We start from the raw sequence: 5,816 nt of genomic DNA, 5'->3' as shown, positions 1-5,816 counted from the left end.
TTTATTATATTTCAGGGCAAAATCGTAATTTTATCAATCTTGATTCTGAAAGCATCAAAAAGCAAGAACAAAAGATTTGTGATCCATTGGAGAAAATTTTATAGTTTTTGGACATATATTTTGAAAGATATTCATGTTTTAAATTTGAGTCGACCCCATGAGTTGACTCATGGTACAAAGGGCTGATTGGCATGCAGAATTTTTTGGCTGGCATAGTCTGTGAGTCGACCCCATGGGTCGACCACCAGGCATGAGTCGACCCATGAGTCGACCTCTGCTATTTTTAGGTCAAAATTACAGAACCATTATTTTCTGCTGTTTTCCACAGAGGTCGACCCCATGAGTCAACCATGAGCATGAGTCGACCCATGAGTCGACCCCTGTGATGGGAAAGTTCCGCAACGGCTAGTTTTTAACCCATTTTAAGTGCATTTAATACTCATTTTAATGTGGTCTAACGGCTCTTTTTCAGCCCAGATTGCACTCTACATTCTTAAAGATATAAAAGAGACTAAAAGGTGGGAATCAAGAAGGTTAAAAAGATTTTGAAAAGAGGATTTTCAAGCTTACTTTTCAGCCCTAAGCAAGAGCCCACTCAAAAGCATTCAAGAAGCTTTAATTCAAGTTTACCAACTCCTCAAGTGCTCATTCAAGTCTCCAACCACCTTGAGAAAATCAGAAAGAAGGTTCTTCTATTTGAGTAAAGTGTATTTAAAGCTTCATTCGCTCATTAAAAAACTTCTTTTGTATTTTCTATACTATTAATTGTAATACTCTTTTTGAGTTACTGTTTTTTGTTTTGGAAGGGTTCCAAAATGTGGGAAGGTTGATCCGAACCTTGAATCGGATTGTATTGGGTTGGCTTGTACCAAAAAATAAGTGGACTAGCTTGGGATAGCTAGAGTCAGAGGTTCCGACGAGTGTAATTCAAGTTGAATACAAGTTAGTGATTGAAATTTTTAAATAGGAGCTTGGGGAGTGGATGTAGGTGCAAGGTTGGCACCGAACTACTATAAATCCTCTTGTTTGTGTCGTGTTTAATTGCTCTCCTTTTAGAACTTCTTTATTCTCTTGCATTCTTGCATTTAACCATTAGCCTTGAATCAACTATACTCTTCTTATTTATCTTGCTATTGCTAAACAATCTTCATAAGGTGTAAGTTAAGTTTAAAATTTTTAGAAACCCAATTCACCCCCCCTCTTGGGTTGCATAGTTGGGCAACATCTATAATACCGTATGCATCCTTCTCTTATTTAAATTTTATTTTAAGTCTAATTTTCTTCAAACTTGAGTCTTTTTGATCTACGAATCGGACTCTTTGTATCGGCGATCACCTTTCTTGTAAAACATAAAAAGAAGCAATCACATTCTTAATAAATAAACTAAATTAAATATAATTTTCTACTTTAAATGACTTAAATTAAGTGTTTTATCAACAAGGCTCTCAAATCTCCCACAGTCAACTGAGCATTCAGTGCTCTCAATCCTACCATCAATGGCAAATATACTACTTTGATGTGAGACAAAGTAGCTGTGGATTTTTCAGCTTTAAGCATCTGCCCCCACATTTGCTTTTTCAAGGTGATCCTCAATAGTACAATCATAATCTTTAATCAATTTCATCCATCTTCTTTGTCTCAGATTCAGCATCTTCTGAGTTAGTACATACTTTAAACTTTGTGATCTGTGAAAGATTTGACATTTCTTCCCATACAAATAATTTCTCCATACTTTCAAAGCAAATACCACAGCTGTAAGCTATAAATCATGGGTAAGGTAATTCAATTCATGTGGTCTAAGTTGTCGAGAAACATAGGCAATAATCTTTCCATACTGCATCAACACACAACCCAACCCCTTGTGAGAAGCATCACTATAGATCATATAACCTCCACCACTGGAAGGAAGAGTCAGTACTAGAGCTAAAGTTAATCATTTCTTTAATTTTTCCAGGCTCTTTTGACATTCATCAATCCATTCAAATTTGATATTCTTTCTAGCAGTTTGGTCATAGGGGATGCAATGATAGAAAAGTTTTCGAAAAACCTTCTATAGTAACCTACTAAACCCAGAAAACTCCTTACTTCTATAGGACTAGTGGGTGGCTCCCAATTACAATGGCTTCGATCTTGTATGGATCTACTAACACACCTTCTGTTGATATCACATGGCCTAGGAAAACTACTCTATCCTTCCAAAACTCACTCTTACTCAACTTAGCATATAATTGTTTCTCTCGAAGTATCTGCAAAATAATTCTCAAATGTTCTTTATGTTCTGCTTTACCTTTAGAATATATCAGTATATCATCAATAAAAACAATCACGAATCTATCAAGATACTGCTGAAACACTTGGTTCATTAGACCCATAAAAGTGGTGGGAGCATTTGTCAACCCAAATGGCATCACTAAAAACTCATAGTGACCATACCTAGTTTGAAAGGCTACCTTAGATACATCCTCATTTCTGATTTTAAGCTAATGATATCCAGATCTGAGGTCTTATCTTTGAAAACACTCTAGCTTTCTGAAGCTGATTAAACAAATCATCAATACATGGCAAAGGATAATTATTCTAGATAGTCACTTTATTAAGCGGTCGATAATCAATACATAACCACATGGAGCCATCCTTCCTCTTCACAAACAACACTGGAGCTGTTAGATGTGTGCCCTAGATGCTAGATTGGCTGACACATTTTTGTATAATAATAAGAACAAATTTATAATTTTGACTATAAATAAATAAAAGGATTATTCTACTATTACATTATGTACATTATGTCTGTGATACATCTTTTGAGTTAGTAGGAATATTAATTCATATTTTTAAGAGTTAAAAATTTAAGGCATGAATTTACATAACTAACTCATAAACAGCTCCTGACCATAGGATCATCACGAGGATGGTGATTGATCCGGAAGGTTAGTGTACGATCACTTCCTTAGGATAGATGTGTCTTGAGTCTATGATGTGGGAGACACCAGAGTGAAAGTATAGGTATTCGTTGAGAACGAGAGTACTGAGCGTGACCACCTCGAGCAGTCATAAGAAAATCTACCTTCTTGTCGATGACTAGCTCGATGCTGCAGCTGTGTGTCTAGTTCTTTGACCTGAGGTACATCGATAATTCATCTTAAGTGTGTTATAGTTTGACTACACCATAACTCGATCTCCTAGTCATTCAGAACCCTGAGGTGTATGTTGGCTGTAGCATATTCATTGTAGGAACCAGATCGCACCAAGAAGGGATCGATCAACCTCGGTAGATGAGAGTAGTCCTAATGATGATCGAAAGATCGAATCCTTAAGCCCATTGCCATGGCAGAGTAAAATAATGAAAAAGAGTTTTCCATTGGAGTTTCACATCGGACTCAGATCAATTGATTGATTCATATGATTGATGTTGGGTTTGATGAGTTCACCTTAACCCTAATTCAGTCGGGACTCATGATAGAAGAACTCAATCACACAGGTAGCTACACCGAGAGGTTCGTCTTTATTTTTGATGGGTTGCACCATATATTACTAGGTGTCACTGGTAGATTTTGGGAGTAATTAGAATGATCTTGATGATTGATCATTCTAATTGTCTGAATCAGAAGAGTTCTGGTCCATTGAAAGGAGTTTCGATGATGTCGATGATGAGATCACGATATATCTCATTATCATACAAAAATGAACCTAACTGGATCACACAAATAAGAGTTAGGGTCTGGATATCATCAATTGAGCTAGTCCAGTTTGATTGATTTGGATTAGATCCAATTAGGTTCAAGAAAATCTTGCTAGCACACGATTGAGCCTAACTTTTTCCTCGTATAATCTTTTCTATCTCAACTGAGCTAAATATGATTTGACTCACCCAGAGAACCTTGAGAAAGTTTTTCACAGTCTGACTGAAGCTAGTCCAGCTCAAAAAGGACTTGTCTTAATTCATGAATGAATTCAGGACAACACCTGCTAATTCCTGTCACCTGCCATTTTCGTTTTAGGACATCGATCAAACGTTGACCCATGGACTTTGGACTGAAGGCCACTTGGCAAGAGGTCATTGGAGATTTTTTATGGAGTGTCCACCTGCTAAATTGGGCCTCAAAGTGGGTGCCATATTCAGATTGGACGTGCGCCCCAAGTGGATAAGGATAGAGTCCCATGAGATGAGGACTCTGATCCCTTGATCTACTTGGACTGTGGGGCGCCAATCTCACTGTGCTTATCCAGTGTTGGTGCCAACAGTAGGAGGGATTGGGAGATTTTTATCTGATATGATCAGATGACATCACTCTACCAATCAAAATTTTTTTTAGAATTAATTAGAATTTTTTGATTGGTCGAATGATGTGGCACTGCATGGTGCAGCAGGGTCTATTTAAACCCTGTCTGCGCCTAGGGTTTAGAGACTCTGCTCAATAACCAGCAAAAGCCTAAATCCTCTCCACTTCTCTATACCCCTATACTCCTCTCCCTCCCCTCTTCACGTCCAAGAGGTTGGGCATCCATCTGGTGCTTGTCCAAGGCATGGTGGCTTCCTGATTAGAAGGTTGTAGAGATTTGTCGAGAAGCTGCTGCTCCAGCTTCAGAAGATCTTTTGAAGATCTTCCAGATTAGATCCAGATCTGATTTTTGGAAAAAAAATTTGTGAGGAGAAGGTGATCCAGATCTTGCTTGAGTGGATACCGGTAGAGGCAAGCGACTGCGTGGCTATTTTAGAACCTCGGGCATTGCTGCGATCATCTACAGGATAATCTAGTTACCCTAGAGGTATTTCTCTATTCCTCATATTTTTAGATTTAATTTTAGATTTAATATCAGATAATAGGAATTAGATCTAATAGATCTTAGATCTAAAAATTATAGGATAATTTTTTAAAATATTCCACCCTAGATCTCATTAGATCTGGAAGATCCTACAAGAAAAAAGCCGGTTTTTCCTTCAACTGGTATCAGAGCCAGGTTGATGGCTCTATTTCAGATCTAATTTAGATCTAATTTTTATTTTATATTTATTTGATATTAATGAATTTTAGATGTCATATCAGATGTGATAGGATCTGAAATCAAAAAAATTTAAAATTAAATCTAAGTAGATCTAACATGTATGAGATGCATGACTAGACTAGGAGTAGTTTGATCTATGAATAGTCTTATAATTTTATATTTTAATATGATTAAAATATAAATTAGATCTAATTTATTTTTTATTTTTTTGATATTATAAATATTATATTCAGATCAAAAAATAAAAATAAAATTTTAATTAATACATAAGATTGATCTGTTGCATGCCTAGACTAGTTGTAGAATTGTTCTAGTAACTATCTATAATAGATTTTATATTGAATAGTTTAATTTAAATTATATTTTTTAGATATTATATATGATGTATCAGATTTGAAAGTATGCTAATTAGATCAGATTTTAATACATGAGATGTATGTAGGAACCAGATCTAGGGTTTCAGGGTTAGATCTTGAAACTTTTCAAGATCATACAGCGGAAGACTAAAATAAATCAAAATTATTTTTTAAAATTAGAAAATCTCTAGATCTAAGATCCTATTACATGATTATTATATAGTATTAAATCAAAAATTAAAATATATAAATATAGCATGAACTACATGTTGATCATATCAACATGTTTCTATACTATATCTAATGTATGTATTAAACAATAGATCAGATCTATTACCTTGCAAGTTAGATGTTCTAACCTCACTGATTCAGGCTTGAGGATGATGTTGCAAGCCACACACACATCCAACCTCTAGGAGTTGTCCACACGAGCCCACAAATCTCGATCAGAAGTCC

The sequence above is a fragment of the Elaeis guineensis genome, chromosome 2 (assembly GCF_000442705.2).
Source record: "Elaeis guineensis isolate ETL-2024a chromosome 2, EG11, whole genome shotgun sequence".
In the NCBI taxonomy this organism is placed as follows: Eukaryota; Viridiplantae; Streptophyta; class Magnoliopsida; order Arecales; family Arecaceae; genus Elaeis; species Elaeis guineensis.
Note: the sequence above shows the minus strand (reverse complement) of the source record.